The 19399-nt window shown below is 59.9% G+C and overlaps 1 protein-coding gene across 3 annotated transcripts in view; it reads right to left on the bottom strand.

Annotated features, from left to right (window-relative positions):
- Positions 1-18440, bottom strand: part of PEA15 (proliferation and apoptosis adaptor protein 15) — a 38855-nt gene extending 20415 nt beyond the window's left edge. Inside the window, exon 1 of one of the 3 annotated variants that reach the window (XM_054999159.1) lies at positions 18314-18440. The gene's annotated coding sequence lies outside the window, so the exon portion shown is untranslated. Of the gene's footprint in view, positions 1-11461; positions 11686-16161; positions 16333-18313 lie in introns of those variants that run through there. The other 2 variants (XM_054999150.1, XM_054999168.1) reach the window with 2 other exon arrangements.
- Between the last annotated feature and the right edge of the window lie 959 nt (positions 18441-19399).

Genomic DNA, 19399 nt, shown 5'->3' with positions numbered 1-19399 from the left:
AGAGGCCCCCTCCTTCTTGCATATTTTAAAATATGATTCCAAAGAAATGAAATGTTTGGGAAAGGGAATGGAAGATTTCACTTTTTTAGAGGATACAGAAAGGAAAAAAACCTCTTTCTCATAATAGTGTAATTTTCCAAGCGTACTAATATTTATCTTGTCGTAATGCATTGTGCTGGGTTCTGGGAAGCGGCGTCACTTCCGGGAGTTACATCATCACGCATTTCCAGGAGCGTGCACGCACACAGGTGATAATAGAGAGTTCCATCACCTCTCTTCCCAGAAAAAAAGCCCTGGGACTTTCTAAAAACACTTGGTGGGCACCAGGGAATGTGTCGGAAGGCGCCATGGCGCCCATGGGCACCACATTGGGGTCCCCTGCTCTAGACCCCAGGAGAGCTTTCCACCGGGGTTTTTGTGTTGTCGTCTAGAGATGTAGGAAGCTTCTTGTTTCTGTCGAGAGCGCTGTGACTGTTGCGGGCCTGAGCCTCTTGCTTGCCTCCTTTCCACCGAGCTCAGCCCATACTAAGTCCTGCACAGCTGGCTCTGATCAAAAATTACCTTTAACAAGGTTAAGTGGATAATTCACACAGTTAACCAATTCCCATCTGTATCAGCGGCATACAAGGATACTTAAACAGAATATGTCCCGCCCTTACCCCTGTAATTGTTACACAGTTACTTCTACCAATAATTTCTAATAATTCTCATGCCAGAGCAAACAGCACAGGAGACCGTCCTGAGAAGGGAGTCGAGGTTACGGCAGATCTCCAGCCAAAATAGGAATTACAGGACCGAGGCCCTGGGCAGACATCCTGACAGGTGTTTGTCAGCATCAGGCACACCAAGGAGCCTGGCTCGTGGGGAAAACAAACTCTCCTTTACAAAGGCACCTGCATGTGGGTGTCACAACAAATTAGACACACAAGTTCAAACTGGGGGGGGGGGAGGGGGAAGAAGACAGAGGCACGCGCGATGCGCACCAGCATGGCAAACAATCTGTGACTGGGCCCAGTGCAGACAGACCCGTTTCATCAGAGTTGGTCATGACGTCTGAATGCAGTCCAAAAGAACACAATATTCCCAGTACGTCTTTAAAAGGTAAATTTTGGACTCGCCTGGTCCCGATTCAGACTGGGTGGGGGGTGGGAGAGTGCGATTGATCATTAAACTCCAACACAGTTCTGCAAATCAAAAATTGCCCCTCCCCCCTCCTGCTTCTGTCAGTATTTAAAAAGAAAAAGATGAGGGTTTTTTAAAACTAAAGGATCTGTCTTATTTGTTTTAAAAACGCCAAATACAACACTAGGGATCAGTCCCAGATAGCGAGGCCACGCAGAGATTCAAGGTTCAAACGCCCTCTCTCCCTAAAGGAGCCTGAGCCAAATCACACACCTGAGCCAAGCATACCTGCAATTTACCTTTTAAAGACAAAGCGGGGAGGGACTCCTGCCTGGTGCCCCACAGCCACGGAACAGAGACCTCACGGCACTTGGGGAGGAAGAAGGAAACGGGGCGATCGTCCTTTCTTCTACTCCTCCATATGTCACAAGGAATGGATATACATCACTCCTGGACTTGTGGAAGACGCACACAGTCTTACATTCAGAAGTTAAGGACTACACTTACTGTTCATTTGGACATAATTCCTTTTCTGAGGTTGATTGTATTTTTTTTCTCCTAACTTGTACAGCAGTACACAGGACATCATACTGACCGACACTGAAGACTGAAGAATTTTGGTGGAAAACCAAAAAAACGACTCCTTTCTGCATCTCTCTCTCTCTCTCTCTCTCTCTCTCTCTCTCTCTCTCTAAGGGACGTAGTAAAATCCAGACTACAACATTTGAACTACTTCTTCAATGGATATTAAATTAATCGTTAGGGGGCAAGATTTCAGGATTAGATGAATTCAATGAATTGGGGTTATTGTGAATTAGATGAATTTTATCAAATCTTTGGGCAAATCCCTGCGTCTGTTTTGATGGCTCTCTGGCATTCCCAAATGAGGTTGAAGGGTGTTTTTAATTATAAAAGGAGAAAGATTCTGCTCTGATGCAATTTTGGCACCCCAAATCTAACTAAATCCCAATGATAAATGCTGAATATTGGTTATAACATTTTGAGAGCCACTGGGGCTATAAAGCAGAACGGACAACGAAGGAGACTCTGTTGACTGAGAACGATCAGAATTTAGACTGTGATGTCTCCACCTGAAGAAGGGAGCTCCGACCCTTGAATGCCAGGTTGGTCTCTGAGGTGCCGCTTCACTCAAATCCTACACGTCCCCATCGGCAGCCGTTAGCTGAGCAAGGAGGCACAGCAACGTAACAAATCGCTGGCAGTGGTTTGGGAAGGATTCGTGGGGCAGGCGGCGCTTCCTGATCTGGAAGGGGACAGCAGAGAAAGCCGCTCCCTTCTCTCGGAAGGGGGGCTCCTGAATTCCTCCAGGTTCCAACTTGGTGCCCCCCCCACTCCCTTGCTTCTCAACAGCTACCTGAAACCACTGCTTGAGATCACTGCCAGAGATCTGGGCAGACGACACTCCATTCTCCCCGGTGCTTACAGCGGATCCTAGGGAGGCTGCAAAACCCATGAGCTGGTGTGTGGAGGATAATTCCCTCCTTTCTGAGGCCAGGCGGGTGGCAACGTGAGAAATGGCCTTCCGGGGGCAGGGGGGCGGGGGGCAACAAAATTATGAAATTCCCTCCCCAGAGAGAGTTGCCTGTCCCCCTTGATCATGGTCTTCCCGCAGCAGGCGGGGAGACCTTTCCATTTTGTGTGACATAACCCTTTTTAAAATACTTATTTCACTTCTTTATTTTACTTCCATATTCAGGGGGAACCCCAAGCAGCTCACATCCTCCCCCTCTCCTCTATTTTATCCCCACAACAACCCTGTGAGGCAAGTACAGCTGAGTGTGTGGGACTGGCCCAAGGCCCCCCAGCCAGCTTCCAGGGCAGAACCTGGGCCACCCGGATCCCAGTCCATCCCTTTAGAGTGACTACACCACACTGGCTTTTATTGACCTTCCCTCCCTGCCTGTTTTTCATTGCCAATTTTATATGTACATTCTGTTTTTAATCTCTCTTAACTGGTCACTGCCATGAGGACCCTCATTAGGCAGAAAAGCCGCATAGACATGTTTTAAATAAATAAAAATCCAGCACTTGTTCCCCAGGGTTTGGTTGGGGGTCACACGAGCCAGGAAGCATCTTGCTGAATTCCAGCAGGTCTGTGCCTGGCCACTTCCCCGACAGGAGCGTCCCCAGGGAGCCACCGAGAGCAGGAGAGGGCAGGCTTGTCACAAGCGGTCAACAGCAAGCGCTTGCACCCAGAGCGCCTGAATGATGCTGCCCCCCCCTCCACTCCTCCAAAGCCCTTTGGGGAACCTGCCTGTTCCTGATGCTCCTGGCAGCACTGCCTCCCCTCCCCTCCCCTCCCCTCCCACAGAACCAGCCAACACACAGAACGGGAATCCGTGCACAATCTTCCTCCCTTCCTCCCCATAGCTGCCACCACCTCCACACTCTTCCATCATCTCCCTTCCCTCGTCTCACATTTCAGACCCCACCAGCTCCTACTCCAGGCAGGTGTGCTCCTTCCACACCACGCACATTGGGGACTGTATAAACCTAACGACTGGATCCTGGACACTCATTCTCAGCACAAAATCCTTTGCACCCTGGAAAGCATCCATGAATGGAGGCACCCTTCTGTGAGCAGCATCTACACACCCCACCCCGCCCTCTTAAGAGGTAAAAGCACCTTGCAAATCACAAGCTGGAAAATGCGCTCCGGTGCCACTCTGATTCCAAGGAATTTGCAGTCCCTGCATGTCCCTCTGCACTGGGAACACATTCTTTGACACCACAACAGTTGTCAGTTGCTTGCACCCATTCAGTTCATTTGGCCTACGGCCAGACAGGCAATGTGTGCAGACGGGCATTGAAAACCAGTGAAAGAGCAAAAACTGAAATGCCGCCAACCAATAAGCAAGTATGGAATTCTTTTCATGCAACTGGATTTTGAATAGCCTATTTAACTTCGGCATTTGCTGGTGGGTTTGGGAATTCCCCCGCCCACTGGGCAAATATTTTAATGTGTCCCACGGAACAACAGATTTCCTAAGGGAAAAAGCCCGGTCACATTTGATCCCAATGGCCTTTTAGAGGATGCTGAAGCACATTTTCCAGGAAGCTTGCACTCACCATAAATAAACCCAGGAGACCCGGCAGGCAGGCAGGCAGGCAGAGATGGGTGAGGCCGGCCGGCCAGCGGCATCAGCTGCACCCAGAGACTCCCATGGGGGTCTTCCAAAGCGGCCTCACTCAGGAAAGGCCAGCCACGCTCTGAGAGTCCACGGAGGGGCCAGCGCTGAAGCCATTCTGCTGCAGAGCAAAGGTGAAGGGGTTTCCTCCAGGAGCCAAGCTATACGAGACGAATTACACGAGGAGCAGCATGTGAAGGGAGTCAGGATGTTAGCTGGGGAGCGGAGTTTTAAAAGAGACCGCAAGGCTTTGTCAATTTCCCCTCTCTGCAGAGCCAGCAAAGATCCCTCCTCAGAGGGTTCCTTCCTCTCTGCCTCCTAGGAGGGGAGGCGAAACTGACAGAGCCTTCCCAGGCGAAGAGGAAGCTGACAGACCCCCTGAGCAGCAACCCCCCCAGCTCCTTAGAGAGGGGAAACGGACGAAGCCTTCCCACTGTTTTTAAAACTCCACTTCCCGGCTAACGTGGCGACTCCCTTCACGTGCTCCTCCTCGTGCAATTCATCTCTTGTAGCCTGGCTCCACGTCTCCGTGAAACAGAGGGGCCAGCTGGGCCGGGTCCATTACTGTGTGTTACCACCTGGTGGTCTCTAGAAGGATGCAACCGCAGTTTGCAAGGACCTGGTCAGTTTCTAAGCTTGGGATTCCATACAGGAAAATGATGCATTAAATCCCCACCCCCCACCCCCCACCCTTCGCACGGCTTGCAAAGCCGCAGAGGGAACAAGCGAAGTCCTGTTGTGGAACCTGAAGCTACTGGACCCTCGCTGCCTCTCTCTCTCTCTCTCTCTCTCTCTCTCTCTCTCTCGCTCAATGAGTGGTGTTTTGTAGCTGGCTCTTATACTACTTTACAGGACTACTTTACAGGCACAGGCCTGGCCCAGCTGTTTGCAGGAGCCACAAGGCTTCTAGGGGCGCCAGTGCAGCAGTAGCAAAAGCAGCCAGCAGCCCAAGAGGCAATTCCCCCCTCCTGAAATCGCTGCCAAGGCCATAGGATGCCGAAGACCAAGGAGCTGCATGCCCAGAGTCCCGACTCGGCCTCCCTTCTATTTGCACTTCCAGTTTGCACAGTGCCGTATTTCCTTCTTGTCACAATACTTGTGTATGGTGACAATGGCCATTTTGTACAACCATGAATCCAAGAGGGTTACAGAAGACATGATGCAGAGCCTAACGGCCTGAGCCGTCAAGCCACAATGTGTGTGTTTGGCCTGAAATTATGGGGCGGGGGGAAGCAATCCCACGAGCTCATCACGCCGGCGGAAGGTGCCTTACGAGCAAAAGCAAAGCTCCGCACAGCAAAATAAATAAAGAGCCTCCATTCATGGCTCACATGCAAAGCAGTCATCAATATGCATGAGGGGGGGGGTCCATTCAGGAAAAGAAGCAATTCTGCATGCAGAGCAGCTGGGGGTTGGCAAGGGGGGCTGCGGAGAGCAATTATTTTTCCTTCTGTCCTGCCAAGAATATTTTTCTCACAGACTGAGAAAAAAATAAAGGGGGGGGGTAGAGAGGAGGAGATTTGTTTCATTGCTCAGGAATATAATCTCTTGTCTTTGTCGAAATTGTTGGCATTAAAGTGTTATGACGGAAGCTGGAGATCAGAACGGTCCCTAGGCCTTGTGATGAGGGCGGGGCCAGGCAGCCGTCACCTGGGGGGGGGGCGGTGAGGAGACCCTCCTGACTCTGAAACACTGAGGAAGACTCACAGAAGGGGGGGGGAGAGACAACTGGGAAAGCTGCCGGGAAACCACTGGCCCTGTCGAGGAGGAGGGTCCGATGCTGGGCATACGAAGCCAGGGGAGGCAGCTGCCTTCACGCCCCAGGAGCGCATGCCTGCCCGGGGCTGGAAGCACCTCATCTTCTCCCACCCTTGGCCCTCAGAGCCCTGCACAAGGATGCTGAGGAACGTGCAACTTCCGGAGCCAGGCAGCCCTCACGACGGGTTCCCAGGGAGCCCAGGCTGCAGGAGCTGAAAACCAGGACACCCAGTTCCAGCAACAGGATGGAAGCAGCGCCCAGTGGCCTCAGCAGCAAGGGACTCTATTCCCAGCTAAGCCAACGCAACATGGTTCCTCGCGGCTGTAAGCAAAGCTGGGGCACCACAGCCCTGGCTCTGCTGGTCCACACAAGCTTGCCCAGCTGTGCACCAGCCTCTTCGTGGCCTGATGATCATCTGCCATGTCAGTCACGTGCAGAAGCACTCGCGGTTGCAGGGGAGGGGGGATCAGCAATCAAGATGCTTCGGGCACCGCCTGCCCCAGTTGCTGTGCCCTAGCCCAGCGTGTGCCGCAGGAGAGCTCGGCACTTCAAAACGAGGGCTGCTGGGCGCCAAGGCAAAGAAGGATGTATGAGATGCCCCAGGGAAGGCAGGCAGGCAGGCAGGGACCCACAGGCAAAAGGACGGGCAGCAAGAGGCTGGGCACCAATGGAAGGGAGCTGCGTGTGCACACACGTGAGAGAGGCAGGCAGGGATTTTGCCAATGCAAGCGTAGCTAAGGCAGGAGGGTGCAGTCAGCCCATGCGGGATGCAACTGGCACATGAATGCTGGCGGAGGGTGGGGTGGGGGTACGGGGCACAGCGCCAGAGGGATGCCAGCCAGCAGTCAGAAGCTGGAGGCAGCAGGCAGAACAGCCGGTTCTCGCCAGCACAGATGCCCACCAATGCTCAGCAACTTCTGACCCCCTCTGGAGGACAGTTTGGGTCCGTGGCTGAGAACCGGCAGCTCCAGCCCAGCAAGAGGAGGAGGAGGCCAGCTCAGCTCTGGGGGTGGAGGGGGAGGACAGCCGGCTGGCTGGCTGAGTGCGCCGGAGCAAGAGGGAGCGCCATGGCAACAGCCAAACAGGTCTGGGCTGAAAGCCACGCTTCGTTCCCCCCAACTCAAATGCATCGCCCCCTCCGTTTCTCAAGTTCAGTGTGTGTGTGTGTGTGTGCATGGGGGGCGGGGGGCGGGTTCCAGCCAATGCTTCACCCTGCAGGCCCAGCCCACTTCACTGGGGTGGCTCTCCGGCTCCCTGGCTGGCTCAGGCTGCTCTGGCCGCTCTGCCTAGGATTTCTCCGGCACAGGACACCCTCCGCCTGGCCACACGGGAAGCTGTGCAACCCGCCCAGGCTGAAGTCCGATGCACACTGGCCTGGGGCAAGCCCTGGGGGCCTTGCTTCTGCGTGGACATGCACAGGACTGGGCCTCGGGGCTCCCACTTCCTCGGCCATCCACCCGCCCCACTGCCTCCTAGCTGTTGGCTCCATTTCTGAACCGCAACACACGCTTTCTGCATCGCCCTTCTCGGGTCCCTGGGCCCACATCCTCCAGTGGCCACCCTCTGCCCCCAGGCCTCTGTCTCTAGGCGGCAGGGGCAGGGGCATTGCAAAGAGTGCAGCAGCCAGGAGGAAGGGGGTCACCCCAAGGGCTGGCCTAGGGGCGGCTCTCCAGGGCAGGCTGGGCTGCAGGCTGCTCCCAAGAGGACAGCCAGGGTCAGGAAGGGATTCACAACACACAAAAGCTGGAGGGGGCAACAGAGCAGCCGCAAAGGCCCGGCAAAGGCCTGTGAGAGGAGGCTGCTCTCTGCACGGCATCTTCTCTGCCGCTCTTCCCACTGCAGCACACCGGGACCCAAAGTGAGTCCGGAGGCCACTTGCTGCAAAGCCAGCCCCTGGGTCTCCCCTCCGCCCCAGCTGGAGTGCTGTGACCCCTGGCCCTTCCCTGCCGCCAGCAGCTTATCTGGCAACCCTGAAACAAGCTGGCCTTTGACCCCCTCAGTCCCCCTCCAGGCTTTACAAACAGGGACTCTGTATCGGTCTGAAGGTGGGGAAGGAGGGGGGGGGTTAACCCTTTGGGCTACAGGTCCAGCAATGCACAGCGGGTCCAATCCCTTTTTGACTGACCAAACCTTGCCCTCTGTGCCAACCTGGGGGCTGGCAGAACCAAAAGCCAGTGCCCTGACTGACCTCCCCAGCCTCCCATTGAGCCCCTCCCTCGCAGCCAGCCAGGAAACACAATTCCTCTGCTCCAAGTGCCCCCCCATCCCTCAGGTGCCCCCACCTGCAAAATGGCACCGTTTCACTGGTCCCTCGTTGGTTCTTTATTTAAAATATTTATTTCCTCCAAAGGTGCTCAAAACAGCAGTTAAAAACACAATTAAAACGCATTAAAAATTCTGTCCTAAATCAAAGTCTTCAGCTGCCTCCTGAAGACAGTGAGGGGGCTGGGCACATGTGCCTGGGGAGGTCATTTCATAATCAAGGGGCTGCCACCGAAAAGGCCCTCTCTTGTATAGGATCATAGAATCAGAGGGTTGGAAGGGACCACTAAGGTCATCTAGTCCAACCCCCTGCACAATGCAGGAAATTCACAACTACCTCCCCTCCCCACACCCCCAGTGGCCCTTGCTCTATGCCCAGAAGATGGCAAAACACCGTCAGGATCCCTAGCCAAACTGGCCTGACCCCAAGGTGGCAATCGGCCTTACCCTGGGCATGTAAGAAGGGGCCGTGAGAACTAAGCCCTGATGCAAGCCTTCCTGCCCTCCCTCTCACGATCTGCCCAGGTTCACAGAATCAGCATTTCTGTCAGGTGGCCCTCTAGCCTCTGCTTATAAACCTCCAAAGAAGGAAAGCCCACCACCTCCCGAGGAAGCCTGTTCCACTCAGGGACCCCTCTCTCTGTCAGAAAGTTCTTCCTGATGTTTGGCCGAAAATACTTGAAGATGGTTAACAAATCACCTCTCAGTCTCGTCTTCTTTAGCTGACGTGACAGTCAGGAGGGCCTCTCCCTACGCTCTTAACCCCCAGGTAGGAAGATCCTTCAGACACCCCAAGCCACGAGTGGCTTTCAAGGCCAAAACAACACCTTGAATTGTGCGCGGGGTGGACCGGTAATTGCTGCAGTACTGACTGGGTCACACGCTCCCGATACCTGGTTCCGACCAGCCCTCGCCTTCTGCACCCCCTGCAGCTTCCACACACTCTTCACGGGCAGCCCCAAGCAGCGTGCATTGCAACAGTCCAGCTGAGATGCAACTAAGGCGTGCGTCACCGTGGCCATATCTGGCCGAGCCACGAACAGGCACAGCTCACACACCAGCCAAAGCTGGCAAAGGCACTCCAAACCACTGCAACCGCTTGGCTTCCCCGGGTGACCTCTATGTCAAGCAGTACTTAATCTGAGCGGCGAACCTGAAATTCAGGGGGAGCCGAACCTCATGCAAGGCGAGAGGGACCTCACATTCCTGGTCTGCCTTTCCACCAACCCAGAGGACGTCTGACTTGTCAAGATTAAGTTCCAAGCAGTGGCCAGCCCACCCACCCCCTCCCCACCATGCCACCAGGACTTTCCCCATTCCCCCCCCCCCCCAAAGCAAGTCTCCAGTCTTTTTCACTGTGGAGATATAAGGGGGGAAGCATATATCTCCACGACTAAAGAAGCTTACATTTCAGAACAACTGGAAGCTGGGAATTCACAGAAAATGATACATAGATTGTTATCACAGTATGGCCACTGGACAGGGAAAACAGCTGCCATGTGGACAAGACTTGGAAAATCCAAACCTTCTCGCCACCCACATGGCAGCGATCCAGGCCTTTTTGTGATCTTTCTCAAAAACTTCACAGCAAAGCAGGTTTGGGAAAGATCAGGGAAAGGCTGTGGGGAGGCTGGAAGATGCTACAGAGGCGGGGTAAACCCCATTTCCCAAGGGCACTGAGTCCCGGGCAAACGGCCTCCGAGTCCCCAGTCCCCCCTACGAGATGGTCCCACGTGCAGGGCTCTGAGAGCAGGAGGCAAGCCCCTCGCAGGCTGAGGCGGGTCCTGGGTAGCCCCCCCCCCTCAATCCACCCCAAGATGTCAACTCAGGAAGTGGGACTCGGGAAACCAGCAGGGTTGGGGGCAGAGGAGCCCAGCCCGGCTTTGGCCGCCTGCCCTCCTCTGCCCCCTTCCCTTTAGCCGCCTCATCCTGCCTTTGCCCTCGTCACACAGGTGTCAGGTGGGACAACGGCAAGATTTGCGGGGGGGGGACACACGTAGCAGTAGACCCCCCCCCACAGAGAGACCCTGCACATGCAAGCGAAAGAAAGGCCGACGGCAGGACTTGTAAGCTCCTGGTTCGAAAGCAAGGGAGTGGCTTCCCAGGGCCCCAAACCTGGGATCAGCCTCCCTTCCTTGAATCCTGTTTGGGTGGTGCTGGGAGGAGGGCAAAACATGCCCCCTGCTCTCTAAGCCCTTGTTCACAGGCCGCCTACAGGCACCCACGCACGCACCGTTTCTGCTCCCTATCCACTACTGCCCAGCTGCCAGGCACCCTCTCTCTTCTCGCCATTTGCAGGTCTGGGCCCTTAAATGCATCTCCCTCCTGCCTCGGCACCAAGACGCTCCCTTCTGCAGTAGGCCAGGCCAGGCCCACCCAGCAGCCCTCCTCCAGGCCCCCGCCCAGCAGCCCTCCTCCCTGGCTTCCTCACCCCCAACCCCCCCTTCTCCAAGCCTGACATGCCACGGCCCACCAGCGCAGCGGGGGGAGGGGGAGGAAGTGCCCCAGAGAAGGGGGGCCACCGATGGCAGGCAAGGCCCCCTTTGCATCCTCAGCCTTGCCCCCTCCCCAGCAGGCGCCTTTAGGCAAGGGCGGGGCAGTGGCCTGGCTCGGGGAGCCCTGGCCCCTCCCTCAGGCCTCCGCCCTCTCCAGCTGCCCCATTCGTGGCCGTAGTAAGTTTCATGGCTCAGGAAAGTGGCGCAGTCCACGGGACGCCAGCTGTGCTGCCTGGGGAGGGGCAGCATCCTCTGCACGGAGAGGAGAGCCAGCCCTTCCACCCGCCTTTCTGGGGGGCAGGCCACGTACCCCAGTCAGGTCTTGGCATGGGGCTCTTCGGAAGACTAAAGCACCAGCCGCAGGGGCGGCTCAGCAGCTCTTCCGAGCTCCCCAGGCCCCAGGGGAACCTGCACCGAGCCTGCTGGGCCGGCCCTGGGAGAGTCTGCCTAGCGCAGTATCACACGGCAGCGTGGAGGGCTGCCGGGCAGGCCACAGCGGCCGCCTCCATGCTGGGCCTCCTCTGGTCAAGGAGACGCTGCCAGTTTGGGCCCCCTTTGGGAGAGCTCCTCCCTTCAGGAAGCAAGACAGGGCGCCTGCCTAAGCGCCGCTGAAAGGGAAAGCCCCCTCCAACCGGGCTCAAGCCCCTTGGCACCAGGCAGGGCACAAAACTCACCCCAGCCTCAGGCTCCGAGCTGAAGTGTGTCACATCCGGGAAAATTGATGCTGAATTACACCAAGCCAGCACAGTTGAAATACATGACACAACACAGACAATGGAGCGGGCAGGAGGTCATTCTCAACACAGTCCACCCCAGGGGCCTCCGCCTGCCCCGTCCCCAGAAAAGGCAGACCGGCAGGCCTAGAGACCGGCTGGGAAGCCATGCCCAGAACGCTGCAGGCTCCTTCCTCTCCAGGCTGGCCAGGTGCCCAGCGGCACGTCCGCTTCCCACAGCTGGGACCTTAAGAGGCAGGCCCTTCCCAACAGAAACGGAGTCTCTCCTCCGCCCAGCATGCCTCTTCCAGGAGCAGATGGGGGTGGGGGGGCTTTAAGTCATCCTCCACAGGTCCAAATGCCCTCCACACAGATGGGAAGGCCATCAGCAGCGGCCTGGCTGGCTCTCCCCACCCTCGACTTCCCTGTTCTACATCCTCCCCCCTGCCCAGCCTCTTCCTCCCATCCTGCCCCCTCTGCATTCGACCCAACTTTGCTGCCCGTCCTCTTCCAGCACCCCCCCTCCCTTCTCCTCCTCCCCCGGAAATGGAATGGAATGTCCGGCTGGCTGCCATGGGGGGGACGGGGGGGGCGGGATATCCAGGGACACGAAACAAAGCCCAGGCAGGACAGAGATACCAATGAAGGGGCCAGACAATGGCGCTTTTGTGCCGCTCCCCCAGCGCCCAAATCCAGAGACAATGGCAAGCAACCGAGCCACTGACTGACGTCCACAGACAGCCGCCACTGAGTGAGCGGCCTGAAAAGTCCAGCTGCTGGGGGGGGGGGGGGCAGGGAGAAAGGAATGCAGGCTGCCTTCGGAAGGCGAGGCCCTGCCAGAGAGCGGATGAGCAGTCCCAGGATGAATCAGGATTCCTGGATGTTGTGGGAATGTTTGGCAGGCTGGGAGGGGTGGGAGGATCACCCAGAACGCCAGCCCTGGCCAGCAGGAGGCCGAGGCCTGAAGGAAGGTGGCCGGAGAGGCAGGCTGACCCACCGCAGGCCAGGCTGGGGGCAAGGAGAAGCAGCGAGGCAGAAACCCGTGCAGGGCAGCAGGAAGAGCCAGGGTGGCACGTGCAGATCCAAAACCTCTCTCTGGGCCGGACCTGGGAAAAGTTCTCTCTTTGCTTTGCCCCAGCAAAGCTCCCCGAACCCCCTGCAGCTGACAGGCAGAAGGCCCCCCCCTTACAAAGCCTTCGACCAATTCCTCTCTGGCCTCCCACAACCGCAGCTCGACAGGCACCCATTTGGGATCATTTTCGGTCCTGCTACAGCAGAGGGATCGGGTGGCCCACTCCCATGGCTTCATCCCGCCTCAGATGCAAGGCATCCCATCATCACGCCTCCTGGACCCCCCCCCCCCCGCCAAAGCATCGTAAGCCCAAGATCTTCGGTGCGCATGGAGGGGGACTCTCATCATGACCCCATCGGACCTCTACCTTTTTAGCTTGGATAGGGCGAGCCACCAGAAGGACGGCGGAGGGCCGCGCCCGGGGACGATTCCCACTCAAGCCGGGACGTTCACAGGACAACCAGGGCCCGCCACTCTCTCCACCCAGCACTTGGCAGGCCCTGGTGCAAATGGAACGGGGGAGGGGGAGAGGAGCCCCCGCCTGTGGCCTCGAGCCCTGCCTTGAGCCAGCATACACCAGCGTGAACGGGGATCCCTGGATGGGCAGGATATCCACAGGGCACGGCCACGGCGCAGCACGTCTCCCTCTCCCACGCTTCCCCCAAAAGGCCAGGACAGAGCACGTGGTCCTACTTCCCCCATTCATTCCCACAGCAACCCCTGGGGATAAGTTAGGCTGGGAAAGGATGGCTGGCCCAGGGTGGCCCGGCAGGATGCGCGCTGAGCAGGGCTTTCCCTTGGCTCTCCCAGGGCCAGCCTGACATCCCAACCTCTCTCCCGCCCCCCCCCCCCCACACACACACTGGGATCCACAAGGGCTGCTAGCAGGGAACCTCCTTTCTGCGTGCCAAAGGCCCAGGAGCCAGGCTGTTGGCTTCACACCCTCTCAAGCAGAAGAGCTGCCCAGGCAATCTGCTCAGCCAGGCCGCTCAAAGCAGCGACTCCCTCGATGCGGCCGGCACCCCTCGTACCCATGGAGGCGACAGAGTCCAGGGCAGGTAGCGGGTCAGGGCAGGGGCACAAAGCCAGGCTCGGCTCACAGACCAGCCACAAACTGGGCCCTGCTGGGCCCTGGGGCCTGCCAAAGGGCCCCCTGCCCGTGCGTGTCCAGCGCTTGAACTGGAGAGAGGTAGGCAGCCGACTTTTCATGCTGGGTCCAACAAATCCGTTCACGCCATTAGACAGCGGCACCCTCTTCCACGAAGGCTGCGAGGCTGTGGCAGCAGCACGAGCCCTCCCCTCCCCCGCAATGGCTCACGCTAGAGAGGAGCAGGTGGCCCCAGAGGCTGGCTGGGCACCATCCTCCTGCCCCAGAAGCCTGAGCCACAGCCCGCCCTCGCTGCCTCCATCCCCAAGGCACGCTGCTCCAGCACCGGCAGCGGCGGAGTGGAAAGAGAGGATTTCTGGGACCAGGAGAAATCAGACCAAGTGGCACAAATCTCCCTTGGGGGGCAGAAGTCGCTGCCCTGCATTCATTCTAGCCCCACCCTGCCCCTTCAGCTGCTGGAGGTGATGAGCGGATTATTTCCTGGCTCGAGAGATTTCAGCAGAACTCCACGATGCGCTCCCAGGCACCTCACCGTAGCCGGAAGGGGCAGGAACGACTTCTTAAGAGCTGAGGGCGCTGACTTTATCTCTTGCCCGCCTGCCTCGCTTCTCTGCCCATGTCCCCCCGTGCTCCGTGCTTCACCTGCACCCCCAACACAATGTCTGCTGTTTGTTCTGCTTCCCTCGGCCAGGAGGGGGCCAAGAGAAGAAGTTCCCCTGCAATTTGGCGCTTGGTGAGAAACCTGCCAGGGGCCCTCAGCGGCGGCAGCTCTTGTGGCATCAGAACAGCCCAACAGCTCCTTTCGCCATGCTCTGAGCGGGTGTGGCCATGGCAAGCTGGCCTGAGCTCTCCTGAGAAGCAGCAGGAGGAGAGGACCGCCTCTCCTTACTTGGTCTTCACATCTGGCTGAGCATTTCCTGGTACACTGCCTCTGTACGCGGAGTTTCCATTCAGCTACTGGGAGTAGCAGCACAGCAACGGAAAGCATGCGAGGCTGGAACAGGTACGGAGGGTTAGGGTCCCCAAGTGAGTGAAGCTGTTTTGGAGGGGCCCGATCCGGGGAAGAGGGCATCCGTGCAGCGGCCCTGGGTTGCTCCGTGTTGAGTCATGTGGAAGCGTCCCTCCTCCTCTCTCCTCCCCGACTAACCTGCGCTTTGGTCCCTGCGGTTTGCTGGAGCAGAGGCTTGAAAGTGCACCCCGCCCCACCAGGCAGCCCCTCCCCACAAGGGTCACAGCCGCCAGCGGGGGGACAATCAGTAAGCCCGGCCAAGGGCAAAGCAGAGAGCGCGAGTGGAGGGTCCTCGCAGCAACCCTTGGAGAACAGCAAGTGCCAGCGGCTGGGGAGGCGCCCCCCCCTTCACCAGACCCTCCCCTGTAGCTCTGCAGAAAGGAAGCCCAGAGAAATGCAGCTGAAATTCTGCCTGGGGTGCAAAACCGTTCAGACCTGGAGCAGATGAGAGGCTTTCAGAGGATCGTATAGCAAGGAGGCAGGCAGACTTCAAGGGGTGTGTGTGTGTGTGATGCAAAGGGGGACGTGGGGGCAAGCAAGACACCACGAACACGTCCTTGGTTGTGTCCTGGCGGTCAACATCAGCCAAGCAAGAAGGTCTCAGCTCCCCAGCCTTTCTGTGGGAGGCAGCCCCCCTCCCCACCCCAGCATGCGAATCCCATCCAAGTGGAGGCAGCCCCCCCCCCGGCCAGGTCCCTCTGGCTCGTCCGCTGATCCCAAGAGGAAGGTCTTTGGCCTCCCCCCCTGCCTGCCTCAACAAGGTACCCGGGCGCTGAGCGGCGGTTCTGCTTACCCCCCTCGCCCCCCCCAAGCCATCAGGAGCGCGCGGGCGGGGGGGGGGCTCCAGAGGAACTCCGAGCCAGGCCAGCCCCTCTCACGGGAACGCCTGCGCAGCCCGGCCATAACACGGCCTGCCTCGCAGGGCCGATGTGCCCGGCCCTTCTGAAGGCGGAGGAACGCAGAAGCGCTCGGAACAGGGCGGGAAAGTGCTGCGCGCGGGAACCGACCCGCGCCCCACCCCGGGGGCTCCCGGCCAAGCCCCCCGCTCTGCCGGGCGTCTCCCGGGCCCCCCGCGGGGCCACTGCAGAGCTCAGCGCGCCTGGCGGGCGGGGCGGGGCGGAGGGCAAGCCGGGCCGGACGAGTTCCGGCCGCGCCCGCCGGCCCGCAGCCTTCGCGCCCGGAGGCGTCCAGGGCCGGCGCGACGGTCAGGCAGGCGGCGGGGCCCGGCGGTGCGCGAGGCCGAGGCCGAGGCCGCCCCTTCCCGGCGCGCCGGGGCGATTCGGGGCGCTGGCGGGCGCCTTCGGGCGGAGCCCCGCTCGGCCGGGCCCAGCAACGCCCCGAGGCGCCGGCCCGGGATCCGCCCTCCGTCCCCCGAGGGCGGCGGCGCGGGCAGCCAGCCGCGCCCAGGCCCTCCCGGCGGGCGCCTGAGCATGTGCAGAGTGCCGGGGTCCCGCCCCCAGGGACCCACTTACCGGCTGCAGAGGGCGGCCCGCGGCCGGCCTGGCGAACGGCGGCTGCCCCGACGGGACTGGCCCGGAAGCCGGCGAGGCAGGGCGCGGCGCGGCGCGGCGCGGCGAGCGAGAGGCTCCGGCTGCGGCTGCGGCTGTGCGCGGCGCCCGCTTGTGCCAGCGGCAGGCGCGGCGAGGAGAGGCGCGGCTGGGCGGGCGGCAGCCCGGCCCGGCCCACCTTCGGCGGCCGCCTCCTCCGCCCTCCGCCTCCTCCTCCGCGCCGCGCCGCGTGATGTCAGCAGGGGCGGCGGCGGCGGGGGCGGCTCGGTGGGTCTCTCCTGGGCGGGCTGCGGGGCGGCCGCGACTCGAGCTGGCGGCGCCGGGGAAGGGCGCGCGAGTCAGCGGCACGAGCGGCCCGGCGCGTTCACACGCGACGCCCGGCCCGGCCCGGGAGGGGCGCCAGGTGCCTTCCGCCGCGGGCACGGGCGCAGCCCTGAGGGCCGGGCGCCGGGCTGATCCAGACGCGCCGGCCTCACGCGGGCGTCGGGAAGTCTCGGAGCTGCTCCGCCGGGGCCGCGGCTTCCCCCTGACGGCGCCTCCGGGGTAGACTGCCCCGGGACGTGGAGGTTCTTCTCGCGCAGCTGGTGGCGGCCGCTCTCGGCCCTCTTAGCGCGCCTGGAGGCCCGGGCCAAAGGCCGGGAGGGCCCCCAGTCGCCGCCCCCCCGCTGCCCTCCTCGCCTTCTGTGCGAAGGGGGCAGCAGCCACTGCCGCCCCCCAAACCCGCTGCCCGAGCCCGGATGGGTGAGCGCCAGAGGCCCAGGAAGGAGCCCGCCCGCAGCCGAGCCGAGCCGAGCCGAGCCGGGGGGGGGGGGCGCCGAAGAAAAGCCCTTCTTGCCCTTGGCTGGGGGGCCTTCTGGGCAGTTCGGATCCTCTCCCGAGGCCCTGTGCAGGGGGCATCCCGGGATAGGGCCTCCTTGGTTGTGGCGCCCGGAACTCTCTCCCTGGAAAGGTTCGCCTGTCCCCTTCGGCTGCCATCTTCTGCCAACGGGTGAAGACTTTTGTCTTGCCTGGCAGCCCCTCTCTGGTCTCCATCCTGCCCTGGGTTTTAGTTGTCGTTTTTAGGGGGTTGCTTGTGTGTGTTTTACGTGGGTTTTTGATGGGTTTTTGTTTGGTCTTAATGCTTTATTCTGCGAACCACGTGGGCAGCCCTGATCAGGGCCGAAAGGCAGGGTCTAAATGTTGTCAATCAATAACTAAGAGGCAACCGCTGACCGCAGCTGTCTTGCCAGGGGCGGGCCCTGTTCCTCTTGCTGGAAAAGGACGGGGAACTGAGACAGCGGCAGGGAGAGCCCAGCGGAGGGCCGGGCCGGCTGCCAGCTACACCAGGCTGGCTCTCCGTGGGGGTGGGGGTGGGGGTGGGGGGTGTTGCTGCCCAGTCTGGAGCCGAAACTGACCTTCTCGGGAAGGGAAGTCTGCAGTGCGTTTGTCCTTTTCGGTTTGGGCGGGACTCAGAGATGGGAAGTCCTGCAACGGGCTCCGTCTGATTTCAGGGCAAGGCTGAGTGGGTTGGTCAGAGGCCGGCAAGGTGCTGCCCGCCCGGGGGCCCCATCTGGCCCACGGAGCCTTCCCTCCCTCCCTCCCTCCCTCCCGATGCTTCTTTAGGGGTGCTGCCTGCCAGCCCCCTCCCAACATTGAGTAGATGGCCCTGGACCTCCAATACAAAGATTTCTCGCCCAAATATCTTGCACACTTGCAGCCCGCCCTCCTCTGAGGACCCCCCCCCCCCTTCCTGCGTGTGCCGCACAAGAGCCTTGGAAGTCGGTGCAACGGGGGCGAGAGAGGCCCAGGGCCCACGGACTCTCCCTGGCCCCGCCCTTCCCGGCATCACATTTGCTGAGAGTTCGGGGGCTGATCTCGCTTCAGGTCTTTGGCCGGTTCTTCTGGAGAGGAAGGCAGGATGGCTGAAGGGCTCCTGCTGCTTAGGCGGGCCTGGCCCACCCCCTGGCCTGGGGACAGGCGGGCCTCGCTGGTGCTTCTTTCCCAGCCTTGCCTTGCTGCCCTCTGGCCCCACGTGGGCCTGCCATGGAGCTTGTTGGCCCGGGGCCGCCTGCCTCCCTCCCCTGGCGGTGCTTCTAGCAGCTACAGGTGTGTGCGCGGGGGGGGGGGGGCTCCTTACCTGCTGCCCTCAGGACGGGCTCTGGGCCTGCAGCCGCTGCCCCGATGAATGAAGCTGCTGCTGGGCTCCTGTTATCAGTACTGCCAGGAGTGCAGCAGGAAATCGGTTCTTGTCTGTGCTGAGCATGAAAAAGAATGAAAGAAGGAACTGGCCACTTGGGCGCAAACGCTGGTCTCTCCCCACACACAGCCGCCCTCGGCGTGTGGCTGCAGATGAGAGCAGTGCTGGATCTGGAAAAGGAGAAGGAGGAATGGGGGGGGGCGGCAGCTGGGGCTGGCTTGGCTGCTCCTTCTGCTTCTCCTTTTTTCTAGCTGGAGGCGCAGGACCTTGAGGCCGCAGGGGCCCTGCGTGTGGGGGTAGGGGGGCCTCATTTTGAACTGCCGCAGCTCCGCGCTGGACCTGGGCAAGGGACTGCAGGCCTGCCACACACAGTTCGGGCGGGAGTTCAGCCCCAGTTGTGTTGAGTGCCGAGAGTGTGTGGGGGGGGTGGTCTCTGAAAAGCGGAGACAGGGCCCTCCAACCGTTTAGTGTGTCTGCTGCTCCTGTCTGGCTCTGAAGCCAGCCAGACAAAAAGTGGCTGCCCTTGGCATCCTGGCTTTCTTCGTGATGGCTGTTTCGTGGACTCCTGCCCATGGGCTCCCTCGTGTGCTTGCAGAATTTAAGCACAGGGAGGCGTTTCTCAGGCCTGGATGGTGGGCAGACAAAGCCGTCCCTGATAGGGCGGAGGGGGGCGCAATCCAGTAGGTCAGCATGCCTGTCACGTCACAGTATCTCTGACTCCTCCCTCTCCAGCTGCAGTTCTGTCTCTGGAGCCACATCAGCGAGGCACCAGAAGAGCTCTGGATGGCTGCCCAGATAATCTCCTGCTACGTTCTTGATTTGGGACCTTCTGTCTGCACATCCCAAAACTGGCTTTATCCCCAAACCCCAGGCTTTATGGCGAGGCCCATCCCTGCTGGGGGCTTTGGGGGGCTTGCTGTGTTGGGAGCAGCTCCAACTCCCTCCTTTGTGCACTAGATAGAGTGCCCTTCAGGGCATGCTGATCGCCCTCTGCGTGCCCTCGGCTAAGATGGCCTTTTACAAGCA

Source organism: Eublepharis macularius, chromosome 1 (assembly GCF_028583425.1).
Source record: "Eublepharis macularius isolate TG4126 chromosome 1, MPM_Emac_v1.0, whole genome shotgun sequence".
Taxonomy (NCBI): Eukaryota; Metazoa; Chordata; class Lepidosauria; order Squamata; family Eublepharidae; genus Eublepharis; species Eublepharis macularius.
Note: the sequence above shows the minus strand (reverse complement) of the source record. Positions and strands in the feature narration are given on the sequence as shown.